The 14,189-nt window shown below is 52.6% G+C and overlaps 1 protein-coding gene and 1 pseudogene across 2 annotated transcripts in view; one reads left to right on the top strand and one right to left on the bottom strand.

Moving 5' to 3' along the window:
* LOC140904197 (uncharacterized) overlaps positions 1-14,189 on the top strand; it is a 142,846-nt gene that overhangs the window by 51,610 nt on the left and 77,047 nt on the right. The gene's annotated exons all lie outside the window — the stretch shown is intronic.
* Positions 834-12,795, bottom strand: LOC140904271 (uncharacterized; annotated as a pseudogene). The gene is made up of 6 exons (XR_013635101.1): positions 12,631-12,795; positions 8,971-9,058; positions 8,305-8,421; positions 7,657-7,770; positions 6,927-7,013; positions 834-6,174 (listed from the first exon to the last, which is right to left on the bottom strand). The product of XR_013635101.1 is annotated as an uncharacterized LOC140904271 (transcript).

The raw sequence follows: 14,189 nt of genomic DNA, 5'->3' as shown, positions 1-14,189 counted from the left end.
CTAACAAACTTATTTGAGCCTAAGCTTTCGTGGGCTAAAGCCCACTTCATCAGATGCATGCAGGGATGCGGTTGTTTGGGTGACCTCGCTGCGTAGTTCCATCCCAGACCATGTTTGCATTGCTTTTACCTTTAACCTTAGCTCTGGAGTGGGTAGGCATTTAATGCAAAACACAGGACACTGGGAGTGGGAGAAACTAAATTCTATTTTATTTCAAAGGCCGAACAAAGGCAGACTCCTTTCCCCAGCCCCAGCCCAGCCCAACGCGGGACTTTTCACCCCCAGTCCAGCGCCTGGCCGCGCCCAACGCCTGCATGAACCAGCAACGTTTGTAAATGGGTAGAGAAGGGCCGAGGAGCCATGAGAGACACTGGGAGCCAGGCACAAAAGCAAACACCTCGAGAGCAGGGAACCCCAAGAGCTCTGGTTGGAGGGATGACTGTGGGGTGAGTGGGGCAGAGACAGTCTCTGTCATCCCCACACAGGACACTGTGATAGATGGGGAAGGGGTGACCAGCTGGGCTGTCAGGCTCCTTCTCTCCCTCTGGCCTCAATGATGGGGGTCAGCCTGGGTTCAAGGCTGGCCAGGTCTGCTGACATCCCCGGCTCCCGTCCTGCCTGTGCCCAACCTTGTCATCTCATAATAGGGAGACGCTGCCCCCTCCCCGCATCATTCTTCTTGGGGTGTCGTTCATGGCCCTTTGGAGCTCAGGGGCAGCTTCACACGACACTCTCAGGCCAATTCCTGTCTGTCTCTGGCTCTGATGCAGGGAGTTCACAGTTCTCAGCCTCGGCTGCCTTGCTCTGATCGCAAACGCAGGAGTTTCCCAGCTCTGTTCCCCCATCTCCCGCCCTCTCCCTCTCCTGACAGTATCTCACATCACTGCAGGGATCATTCGGGCAGTAACCTCCTTCCCTGTTTCAGTCTCGGCCTCTCGGAGTATCTCACCCTGAGAGTTTGGGCTGAGAGATATTGATCATTGTCAGTATTCAAACAACACAAAAAATCTCAAGACAAAGGGTTAGACAAAGGTTAAAATAAAATTTAAACAGGCTATTGTGGCAAATGATCACTTGTCTTGTGAGGTCCTCACTAAATCTGATCTACCTCCTGTCACACTAAGTGAATATCGAAGTATGTGATCAAATGGCCCTCACAAAGAGAGAAAACCCACAATGCAGGGTGGGCTATAAAACACTTTCACATTCATAAAGGGAAATCTCAGAGAGTCTTTTAAGATTCAAAATCAGGAAAATAAATGTACCCATTTTCTTCTGAAGTGGCTAAACCTGCTTTACTTCTGGCCTCATTATTTGGTTGTATTAGTTACAAAAGTTTTCGCATTATTATAATAAAAGAAAGAGAAAGAAAGACAAAAAATAAGTAAATCTGGACTCGCCTGGAAGAAGCCCAGAAACCATTTTACCAATAGAGGGAAACAGGGGCTATAAGGTCGGACAGGTCACACTGTGCCTTGAGGTCTATTAGGATTCCCCTGCCCGCTCCCAGGTCTGTGACACTTTCTTCTCCAACCCTCAGGAGTCTAACTAAGGATCAGAGAAATCAAACTGTGGTTCCTAAGCATCCCTCAGACTCACCCCATCGCCTTCAAAGAGCACAGGAGGTAAAACACCACTTTTTACTGGCCCAGCTCCCGCTATTCTAGCATCTAGTTAATTCTGGCCCATAAGGCAGAAAATGTACAAACAATAAATGGCCTGGAGCAATGTGAGACTATCTGGGAATGAGACAATCTGGCCCCAAAGGGGGAACTCAGGGACTAGCAATCACTCTGCTAATGGGGGGATCAGGACAGATAAGATACTGTCAGGGTCAGTTTACACGAGGAAATCTGCTGGAGGGTCACAAGGATGCGCTGGCTAATCCCAACCACGTTTCCTACCCGAGAGAGAACTTCCGAGGCTGACGCTGAGGAGACAGAGGTGGGATCTCTGGGCCTCCCACAAAAGGTCCTGTGGGAGTCAGTCCCACTCAGTGGCGCTTTCTGATTGCGGAGGGGCCAGGGAGAAGGTCGCAAAAAGAAAAGGAGGACTTGTGGCACCTTAGAGACTCACCAATTTATTTGAGCATGCTTGTATCGTTGTAGCTGGAGTTATAAATGCTGACTATGCATCTGTATTTCAAATGTGTTTGCTCCTGGGAAACACAAAATACTCCACCTCCAGTCTAGTCAGCACATTGTGAAAGGCCTATTCCAGTTGACTGGCCCATCGGCAAAAACAACGGGCCATGGGAAAAGCTTATCCTGACCGGATGATCTGTCGTGTGGACACTTCAGTCAGGGTATGAGTAATGGCTGCGAGAACTCATGGAAGCTTGCAAGGGCATGTGACTAGATCATGGGATACTGGCCTCCATCTTGTTGCTGTACTTTTCCACAGACTCCTGCTGGGGGCTTGGCTTGAAACAAAGAAGTTCGCGCCACCTGCAAGAAGCTATAAAAGGGGGAAGTGACATCACCACTGGGCCTCTCTCCCCCTACAACTCGACACCGGAAAACACGTCAGGAACAAAGACTGAAGTGGGGAAGGGGGTCCCAGGCGGGACAGAATTCCTGCCTCTGTCCGCTAACAGGGCGAGACGCTGCTTGATTCAAATCCTGTCGAGTTTATAGGGCTTAGGTTGTGTTTTGTTTTGTTCCTTACGGTAATCTGCTTTGATCTATACGCTCACTACTTATAATGATTTTAAATCTCTCTTTCTTAGGGAGTCAGGGAGCCCAGACTGGTATGCCAGAGGGCTCAGCAGGACCCCAGTTCCAGGCTGTACCCTGGGAAAACCCATCACAAAGGTACCGAGGGAATGAATGTTAAGAAGCGGTACTTCTCTATACCCCGTGTTCTCCCTCTCTTCTTATCCCACAGTCCCCAAACACTCGATAGCCCCAGCACCCAGTTCCCCGTGCTTCCTAGTTCTAGCCACCCCAACTCTTCAATCCCCAGTTTCCTCCACAAAACCCATCCTCCTGGTCCCTCAGTATCTGATCCCCCAGAACCCAGCACCCTGGGCGATTTGGGGAGGGGAGGAGTTGCCAGCCCCCAGGGACACTTAATCTGCATGAAATAGCTCCAGGTACATGGGGGAGCCCAGCCCAGGGACTGGTGGAAGACAGGGAGGGGAGTGAGACAGGTGTCTATAGAGTGAAGGTCAGGCCTGGCCCAAGTGTCCTTCTCCTAATCTCCATGGAAGGGGGAGCCTGTCTGGGAAGGGCAGGGAGAGGGGGGGGAAGTTCAGCAAGGCAGAGGGAGCATCTGGAGGAGTTTCTCTCTCTCCCCCTTACCCCACCTGTGGCCCATCAGCTCAGCAGCCAGGGCTGGTGCAGGGAGGAGGGCCTGATCGGGGCTTCCCCTCCTCTGCCTGGGGCTTGCTGAAACAGCTACCGCTGTATCCTCACCCCAGAGATGGGCAGCTGGATCCTTGGGAGCCAAATGCCCCTGGTGTGTGGGGGAAGTAGGAAATGGATTTATTACTATGGCCAGCACTAGTAAGGCACCGAGAGAACTTCCCTACTGTGTGGAGGAGTCTCCGCTGTCCAATTCCGTGTTAGCTCCACTTGGACCATTTTCCACCCTGAGGACATCTGAGAGCTTTCTTCCCCGTGTGGATTTGCTGATGCCTGGAACAACAGGGGCAGCCTAGAAGCTTTGCCCATTCAAGGTCTCTCTGTTGTGTGGATCACTGATGTGTGAACTCAGACTGAATCTAGTCAAGCTGTTCCTAGGGTATCTCACCCTTGAGGATTCTCTGATGTTTGGTAAGCTCTTACTGAAGCTTTCCCCACAGTTGAGGCGTTTATGAAATTTATAGCCTTTGTGGATTCTGTGACGTCTAATAACGTTTGTTCTCTCAATGAAACTTTTCCTACAGTGGAGGATTTATCAGGTTTATCTCCGGTATGAATTCTCTCAGGGCCGCCCTTAGGATTTATGGGGCCCTATGCAGTATTATTAAACTGGTCCCCTGATGCCCAACGGCAGCCCGGGCTCGCATGCATATTTTAGATAAGGGGGGTCTTTTGAAGGATTTATTTAAAAAACTATATGTCTGAAGATCCAAGCATTTAAGGCTAAAGATGAATACTGAGATTGTGCATCTAAAAATCTCTGCAAGGATTTTTTAGAGATGTGATTTTATAAACTTCACCAACACACTAATGAAATATTTTTAAGTCAAATTTTAAACTAAGGTCCTGTAGACTGACATGTTCTGAGTAAATATTACAGTCATGCACAACTGTTTTGGTCAGTAAATTCAGAAACTGACCGTATATACCTGGGGGTTGGCAAATGCCTGTTAAATGGCTTCATTACCCCTTGAGTGGGTCTTTAACAGTTTCAGTGTTGTGCTAATAGGTCTGGCAGGCTGGAGGCTTTTTCACTTTTAAGTTACTAGATCCCCTCCAGAGGAAGACTCACCAGGCTGCAGCAGCCAGCTGTGGTGGGTGCCTGCAGGGAGGGTCAGAACAGGGATAGGAAGAGGCAGATGGGTGGACACTAAGACCCAGGGGTGCCCCAAATTTTCAGGTTCCCTACGTATGCCTAAGGACGGCCCTGAATTCTCTGGTGTCTAATAAGGTGTGAGATCTGAATGAAACTTTTCCCATAGTCCAAGCACTTGTGGGGTCTCTCTCCAGTGAGTATTCTCTGGCGTGTAACAAGGGTTGATGTCTAAATGAAACGTTTCCCACAGTCTAGGCATTTATATGGTCTTTCCTCCCAGGTGGATTGTCTGATGTCTAGTAAGATTTGATTTGTGGCTGAAGTTTTTCCCACACTCCAAGCATAGATAGGGCTTCTCTGCAGTGTGGATTCTCTGATGCACAGTAAGGCCTGAATTGTGAGCAAAACTTCTTCCACAGTCCAAGCATTTATATGGTCTTTCTCCTGTATGGATTTTCTGGTGTCTAGTAAGGTATGAGTTGTGACTGAAGCTTTTCCCACACTCCAAGCATTTATGGGGTTTGTCACTTGTGTGCATTCTCTGATGCGTAATAAGGTTGGATGGCTGAATGAAACTTTTCCCACACTCAAGGCATTTATAGGGATTCTCTCCCGTGTGGGTTCTCTTGTGTGTAAGAAGGGATGATCGCTCATTGAATCCTTTCCCACACTCAAGGCATCTATATGGTCTCTCTCCTGTGTGCAGTCTCTGATGTGTAATAAGGGATGATTTCTGACTAAAGCTTTTCTCGCATTCCAAGCATTTGAAGGGTTTTTCTCCCGTGTGGATTCTCCCATGGTTAATAAGATGTGACCTTTGACTGAAGCTTTTCCCACAGTCCAAGCATTTATAGGGTTTCTCTCCTGTGTGGGTTCTCTTGTGTGTAAGAAGGACTGATCGCTCACTAAAATCTTTCCCACACTCCAGGCATTTATATGGTCTCTCTCCTGTGTGCAGTCTCTGGTGTGTAATAAGGGACGACCTCTTACGAAAGCTTTTCCCACATTCCAAGCATTTATGGGGTTTCTCTCCCGTGTGCACTCTTCCATGGTTAATAAGATGTGAGCTCTCACTGAAGGTTTTCCCACAGACCAAACATTTATAGGGTTTCTCTCCCGTGTGGGTTCTCTGGTGCGCATTAAGGGCTGATTTGAAACTGAATCTTTTCCCACACTCAAGGCATTTGTAGGGTCTTTCTCCTGTGTGGATTCTCCCATGTTTAGTAAGAGATGAACTTTCATTAAAACTTTTCCCACACTCAAGGCATCTATAGGGTCTTTCTCCCATGTGCAGTCTTTGATGTGTAATAAGGTGTGAGCTCTGATGGAAACTTTTCCCGCAGTCCAAACATTTGTAGGGTTTATCTCCTGTATGGATTTTCCAATGCGTAGTGAGGCTTGTTCTCACACTGAATCTTTTCCCGCAGTCAAGACATTTGTAGGGTTTTTCTTCCTTGTGATTTGTCTGCTGAGCTGTGGTTTCCTTGGGATCCACGCATCCTCCCTCACATGGAATGGATTCATCTGGCTTCTTCCTTGGATGGTTTTCCAGCTGCTTCCCTGCCCTGCCCTGATTTCCCCAGGCTTTTCCCTGTTTCAAGCACTGGGAAAAACTCCCTGCAGCTCTTCTCAAAAACGTCCCCTGTGGTTCCACTTTCCCAGGACCTTTCTGCTGTTGATTCTCCTCCTTGTTCTCCCTCCCACGCTCATCACCTGCCGGGAGAGAGAGACAATCCAGACAGGAGTCATTGTCTGTGCTCTCCAGTTTTGCCGGCAAAAGGCAACTCTTGTTGACAAAACAATGGAGGGGTACACACTACAATGCTACTTCTGGCGGCAAAACTCTCCCGTTTTGGTGACAAACTGCCCCCCCCCACACACACACCTTGACGAGAGGCAGAGGGCTTTGTGCGGCAAAGATAGAGAGACACAGCATCAGTGCAGACAGTACGTTCGTTATGTCGCCGTAACGGGCCTTCAGGAAGTCTGCCCTGTTGCCCGCTGTGACCGCTCGGATCGCTGGTTTGAACTCTGCTGCCCGGCATCCAGCTACGCAGACATGCGTCCCCGCCCCTTTCAAAGCTCCCGGAAGCGTTGGGGCGGGAGGGGAGGAACGCACACCCTCCCCCGACACACACAGACACACACAGAGTGTCTCTGTCTCTCCTCCCACACACACTCGCTCCCTGTCACACACTCTCCACTGCTCCCCTGCCCCCCACACCCACACTTCCGTTGACAAGCGGCTGGCAAAATCTACAGTAGATACAAACACCGGAGTTACAGACTGACCAGTCAACCGGACACCGTGTGGAACTGGAAGTCCGCAGCCGTGGAGACAAAACAAAAAAACAAACCCCAGAAAATCCAGTACTTTGCCTGCATTGCATCTTAAAGGCAGGCACATCTGGGCTGCCTGTCCCCACCCCTACCCCCTGCTCGCCACACATGGGGCAGCCACTTACAGGTAGGAGGTGAAGACGCTGAGGTTCGCAGGCACAGCTGTGAGCCCCTGCTCCAAGCCGTCTGCCCTGAGGAGCATCCCATAACATCTTGTTCAGGGTGACAAACATTTCAGAGTTAGCAACAACCCCCGTTCCCGAGGTCTCCATGACGCTGAGGTCCTAGTGTAGTAGGATGAAGCCTTCATCGTGTGACACGCTACCTGTCCCATGAGCCATTGCAAGCCCTTCCCAAAGCACCCTGCGGCCAGTCGCACAGTGGGATAGCGACCCACAATGCACTGCTCTCTGTGGCCATCCAAGAGCGGCTAGCCTGGATGCGCTCTGCCGACACCAGGATCACAGTGTGGACCTGCCACAGCGGTTTAATTACAGCGGTGGCTGTATGTCGGCATCACTTGCGCCAACAAAACCCTGTAGTGTAGACGAGACCTTCTTCCAGCCCTGGTGGGCGGCGGTAGCTAAGCCAATAGGAGAAACTCTCCCGCTGACATACCGCTGTCAACACCGGCAGTTATGTGGGTGTAACACTTCCAGGGAAGTAAAGTCAGGGAGAAGATTCCTGACAGCTAACAGGGTGGATGGGAAGCCAGGACTGATATTTGCCGTGATGATACGCCACCTCTGACTGCAGCCCTGACCTGGGTGAGATGGGGCAGAACTGAGGCGCTTGCTCATGGCACATTTTGGGGAGTCCCGGATGCTTTCTGTGTCAGTTTCCCTGACCCCTCACCTGTGTGGGTGCCTCTCAGGAGCTCTCTCTTCTTGGAGGCCTGGAAATCTGGGACCCACGGCTCTTCCCCTCCTTCCAGCCGGGCGATCAGGTCAGGTTTGGGAATGGGAAATCCTGCGCAGCGGGGGAAATCAAGCTGCATGGAGTCTTGGTGGACGATTTGTCACGAGGAACATTCCCGAGTTTAGCCTGACCTTACATGGGATTAGAATAACTCAGACCCCTTGGGGTCTGCAGGGGTGTTGTTATGACCTCACTAGGAGTTCTCCAGATCTGTGTGCTCTGGGGGACTTATGGACACACAACACACATGGCTCGGGTGTTAAATTCCTGCCTGTTTGCAAGCCTGCAGAACCTAGAGCCCTCGCCACGGATGGAGCTAGTCCCAAGAAGGAAGGTAAAGGAGAAATTATACAGGCAGGACAATACCGTGCTTCTGGCCCCTTGAAAGCTGGAGATGGGGTTGAATTAGCATGTCCATTAGGTTTCTGACTCCCCGTTCCCTTGAAAGGGGAATGGAGATGCACTCGCACTAGAGCTGTGGACATTGCGACCCTCCTACAATCTAACCAAGCAGGGAAAAACCTGACCGGATTCAGAAATGCTGACCCAACAGCTTTCAATAAATGAGGGGACAGGAATCCTTACCCAGCGAGGTCACAGTCTCATAGTTCTCCTGCATGACGTCCCTGTAGAGGGCTCCCTGATTGGGGTCCAACAGAGCCCCCTCCCCTCGGTGAAATACACACAAAAAGTCACCAGTGTCTGAAACAACATCAGTTCCTCCACTCAGTGCCAGCTGCCCTGGCCACAATCCCACTAGTCACGATGGAGGAGGGCCGGAGAAGCAGAATCCCACTCCCACCCTGCTCAGAGGAGCCAGGTGGCTTCCGGAGCAGAGAAGGTGAGAGCCCCTTGTCCCTCCCAGCAGATGGAGGAGAGCAGCGTCTTCTCATTTACCACACACCTGCTAGCCACAGGCTGATATGGGAAGCAGAGCTCCAAGCAGGGGACAGGGACAGGAATCCCAGCACCTTCATATTCCACGGTAGCCTCTGGCTAGTGGGTCCAGGCTCCAGCACCGAGAATCTGGTCAGTTTTCCCAGCCCTGTCCATGGGGCCTTTCCTCTTTCAGAAATGGGTGGATGGTCACGCCCTCCCAATGGGCCTGTTCAGAAAACGAGGCCCACGGTGAACATGCCCCAGCAGATTTATCACATCCTGTCCCCTCCCTGCCTCACCCTGTATATTTCCTGCCTCTCCCCTCTACAAACCACACACACACACAGACAGAGCTCCCTGAAAATCCCCTACCTGAGCGGGCTACACCGCAGCCAGTTCTCTTCCTCATCTCCTGGAAGATGGGACGACCTGCAGCGAAAAGCGGACGTGATTCTTCAGCCTGTCAGGGTGAGAGGGACAATCGGGGAGGTTTCAGAAGGGGCGTTAGTCCATGTGACACCCCGATTCCCCTCCAGGGTCTCTCCCTGCAGAAGGACACTCTAGACTCTTGCCACAGTGGGAAAACCCTCAGTCACTTTGGCTTGGCCTACACTCCGGCTTACTTGGGCATAATTGACGTTGCTCAGGAGAGCTTCTCCCACCGACACAGCCACTGCCTTTCGCCGGGGTGGGGATCTTATGCCGACAGCAGCCACTGAAATGCTTCTCTAGCCCTTCATTACAAGACAGACCCGGCCCCTCCCGCCAGGACTGGACCCACCGAGGCACTTTTAAACCCTCCCAGGGACAGAGGCTCTGAGACAAATGCTAGAAAAGAGCAGAATCAAAAGAGCCACTTTGGAGGATTCCCCCTGACACTGATATATTGGAACTGGGAAAAGTTCAGAAAAGGGCAACACAAATGATGAGGTGTATGGAACGGCTTCCGTATAAGGAGAGATTAATAAGACTGGGACTTTTCAGCTTGGAAAAGAGACGGCTAAGGGGAGATATGACAGAGGTCTATAAAATCATGGCTGGTGTAGAGAAAGTAGATAAGGAAGTGGTGTTTACTCCTTCTCATAACACAAGAACTAGGGCTCACCAAATGAAATTAATAGACAGCAGCTTTAAAACAAAAAAAAGGAAGTATTTCTTCACACACTGCACAGTCAACCTGTGGAACTCCTTGCCAGAGGATGTTGTGAAAGCCAAGACTATAACAGGGTATAAAAAAGAACTAGATAAATTCATGGCGGATTGGTCCATCAATGGCTATTAGCCAGGATGGGCAGGGATGCAACCCCATGCTCTGGGTGTCCCTAGACTCTGACTGCTAGAAGCGAAGAGAGAATGATGAGATCACTCCATGATTGCCTGCTCTGTTCATTCCCTCTGAAGCACCTGCCATTGGCCACTGTCAGAGGGCAGGATACAGGGCTAGACCGACCATTGGTCTGACCCAGCGTGGCCTTTCTTCTGTTCTTATTGTCCGCCAGGCAGCGCATCCGCCCAGCAGTGCCATGACTTGACAGGGTCAGGAAATGGCCTTTCCTCTCTCTGCGCCTCACCTTGTTCCCAGGACACTCAATCTGCCCCGGGTGCCGCAGTGAATGGATCTGGGCAGGTTGGGGAACTGGGAACCTCTCTCTCTACTTCTTGTTCCTGCTGCCCGTTTCGGTGTCACCCTTCCCCTTTCGGTCTCCTTCCCGCTCCGCTCTGCCTGGGAGAACTGGGGACTGTCCTGTGCCCATGCGCATTTGCTCTCCAGCGTGAGTCTGGCTGTATCACTGAGGGCAACAGCTCTGGGACCCGCAGACAGATGGGGAGCCCCTTCCCCTCTGGTACAAACTCACCAGCTGGTCCCTGAAAGGGGGCCCTTGTGCAAAGTCACTTTCCTGCCGGTCCCCAGTTCTCTCCCCATCATCTGGAGGCTCTGCCTCAGGGCTGGTGCGGGCAGAGCCCGGGGCCAATTCCAGCCATGGGGGAAAGTCCCCACCTGGGCTGGGCACAGAGGGGGCTTTAATGAAGGTCTTTCCCCAGCACAGACCCCGCTGGGGGAGCAGCAGCTGCTCCGTCTGGGCTCCCAGATCACGATGTAGGAGGCAGAAGCGTCTGACCCAGAAAACTCAACTGTAGGGGTGCTAACATCACGAGCAGAGAGAGACACAGACACCCCCCTGGGCTGCCCCGGCAGCCCCCAGGGGCAGTTCGGCAGCTGCAGATTTCATTTGCCCGCCTGGACTCACATCAGAACCGAACCAGAACCAGTCTGAACTGGTATTTTTTAACTGAGCAGGAGCCAGACTTGATCCATCATTTTTCTCTTACTCAGTGAAGCTGACTCTGACCTGAACTGGGGGAAAACTGGTGGCCAGTTACAATAAAGTTTCAGCAGTTTTTAAGCTCAATATCTGATCAAATAAAATTAAACCTTCTCTGCTCTTTCCTTCATTATCTAGAACACCCAGGCAGGCGATTGCTCCCAGAGCAGCCTGCCCCAGTAGAAGGAGAAGAGGAGAGAGACCCTAGGAGCAGAGAGGGAAGTGGGGGGGCTCCTGGTCCCAGAAGTTAACAATAACTCTTCGATTCCAGGGGGAGAGGGACTGCCTGCCCAACTTTTCTCCTGCTTAGACAGGCCTCCTCCCACCCATCCCCAGCCCCTGGGGCAGCTCCTCCTTCTGAATGCCCCGCTTGGCACAGGCCTCGGGCCCCCAAATCAGTTCCCCACTGAAGGAAGCTGCAGGACCTGCTCCTACCCTCCCCGTCGCACCCCCCCCGCCCCCGGCGCTGCCTGGTAACTGAATCATTTTCGGGCATCTTGAACCAGAACCGAACACTGAACCCGAACCAACCCCCAATTCCACTCCTTGCCGGCTATGGCGAGCGGTGACTCTGGAGTGACACCGAATCCTGCACAGAATTCAGACCAGCACCCGGTCAGCCCACGAGTCACTCCCCCTCCCCGGCCAAATAACGATGGTCTTGAAACAAAACATTAAATTGAGCGCAGAATGCGGGAGGGAGGGAGTGTGGATATTTGCTGTGTAAATTCGCACCCCTTCAGGGAAATCCCCTGCCCCCCACTTGCAAGGCTCATGTTACCATTTCGGGGGGAGGGAGGAATCGGCAATGGCTTGGGAGGGACAGCACCTCCAGCCCACCCCCTCTCCCACTCCATGGGGCGAGGCAGCTGCCCCTGTATCTCTCACCACCCCTTCCCCTTATCCCTCCCCTCCGGCTCTCCCTTCGCCAGCCAGCCTCCCCTTGTTCTGCCATGGTCCCTCCAGCCCCCCCATCCCCTCCTCCTATCCCATCTCCCCCATCCCCTCCCCACCCCAGCCCCCCCTCCCCCCTTCCCCAGCCCCCCATCTCCCCCATCCCATCTCCCCCTTCCCCAGCCCCCCATCTCCCCCATCCCCTCCCCATCCCAGCCCCCCCATCTCCCCACCCCCTATCCCCCCTTCCCCATCTCCCCACCTCATCTCCCCCTTCCCCAGCCCCCCATCTCCCCCATCCCATCTCCCCCTTCCCCAGCCCCCCATCTCCCCCATCCCCTCCCCATCCCAGCCCCCCATCTCCCCACCCCCTATCCCCCCTTCCCCAGCCCCCCCAGCCCCCCATCCCATCCCCCCCACCCCCTATCCCCCCTTCCCCAACCCCCCACCCCACCTCCCCCTTCCCACACATCTCCTCCCCCTCCCCCTATCCCAGCCTCCCATCTCCCCCATCCCAGCCCCCTATCTCCCCCATCCCCCCACCCCATCTCCCCCTTCCCCCACATCTCCTCCCCCTCCCCCTATCCCAGCTCCCCCTCCCCCTTCCCCTCCCCTTCCCTTATCCCAGCCTCCCATCTCCCCCATCCCCTCGCCCTATACCAGCCCAGTCCACCCTTCCCCTCCCCCTATACCAGCCCCCCTTCCCCCCACATCTCCCCCATCCCAGCCCCCCGCCCACACTGGGGCTGGCGGCCGCCCTCCTGGGCACAGGGATCCCTGCAGCCCGGGGGGTGTGTGGGGGGGTCTCTCTCACCTCCCCCCCCCCAGGAGCAGGGCCGGGGAGGGGGGGTCCCGGCCGGGCTGGAGACTGTCCCGGCTGCAGCGGCCCCTCTCCCGGCTGCAGCCCCGCGCTCCGGAGTCACTGCGGAGCGAGGCCGATTCACTTCCTGCTGCCGAGGGGGCAGCGACCCCAGCGCGCTGCTCCTGGGTCCTAGCGATCTCGCCGCCGCAGCTTGAGCCCTTGTGCAGGGCTTGGGGCCGAGGCCCCCTGTGCCTGACATGCCCCCCCCCCCCAAAAAAAAACCCCAAAACCCTCGCCTAGTTCTGTAGCTCACACCTGGGGTGTTTGAAGGACTCTCTCTTCTCAGCTTCTGGGTCTGCAGAAAAGTCTCCGAGCAGGTCCCGCATTTCTCCAATGCTGGATTCCCTGAAAGGCTCCCTGCCTTGCCAGCTTCAGCTGGAGTGCTGGCCACTGGATTACAGGCCGAAAAGTGGCCATTCTTCAACAAAAAAACCTTCAAAAACAGACTCCAGCCAGAGACTGCTGAATTGGAATTAATTTGCAAACGTAATTAACTTCGGCTTCAATAGGCCTGGAGGGGTCATTACGCAAAGTAAAACTATTTCCCCATGTTTATCCCCCCCTCTCCCACTCCTCACTCTTCCTCAGCCCTTCTTGTCAACTGCTGGAAAGGGCCCACCTTGATTATCACTACAAAAGGGTTTTTTTTCCTCTCCTGCTGGTAGTAGCTCACCTTACCTGATCACTCTCATTACAGTGTGTAGGGTAACCCCCATTGTTTCATGTTCTCTGTGTATATAAATCTCCCCACTGTATTTTCCACTGAATGCATCTGATGAAGTGGGTTTTAGCTCACGAAAGCTTATGCTCAAATACATTGGTTAGTCTCTAAGGTGCCACAAGTCCTCCTGCTCTTTTTTAAAATGCTATTTTTATGACTCTGGTCACTCTCCGCACTTCATCATTTACCTTTGTCGACACCGGGCAGAGGAAAGCCAGTGTGCTTGTTCCATTTGCATTTTCATAGCAAATACTGATTGAAAATATGCACAAGTCAGTAGCTGCTAGCAAAAACAACAAGGAGTCCTTGTGGCACCTTTGAGACTAACAAATTTATTCGGGCATAAGCTTTCATCGCCTAGAACCCACTTCATCAGATGCATGGAGTGGAAAATACAGTAGGAAGATGTATTCGGCAGTACATGAAAAGATGGGAGTTGCCTTGCCAAGTTGGGGGGTCCAGACATTTCAATTAAAGTGGGCTATTATCAACAGGACAAAAAATCACTTTTGTAGGGGTAATCAGGGTGGCTTATTTCAAACAGTTAACAAGAAGGTGTAAGAGTAGGAGGAAATTAGCATGGGGAAATTTAGGTTTTTTTAGTTCTTGTAGTGACCCATCCACTCGCAGTCTTTATTCAGGCCTAATTTGATGGTGTCCAGTTTGCAAATTAATTCCAGTTCTGCAGTTTCTCGTGGGAGTCTGTTTTTGAAGTTTTTTTGTTGAAGAATTGCCACTTTTAGGTCTGTAATCGAGTGACCAGAGAGATTGAAGTGTTCTCCGACTGGTT

Source organism: Lepidochelys kempii, chromosome 28, assembly GCF_965140285.1.
Source record: "Lepidochelys kempii isolate rLepKem1 chromosome 28, rLepKem1.hap1, whole genome shotgun sequence".
Classification (NCBI taxonomy): Eukaryota; Metazoa; Chordata; order Testudines; family Cheloniidae; genus Lepidochelys; species Lepidochelys kempii.
This window is presented reverse-complemented; position numbering and strand designations above follow the sequence as displayed.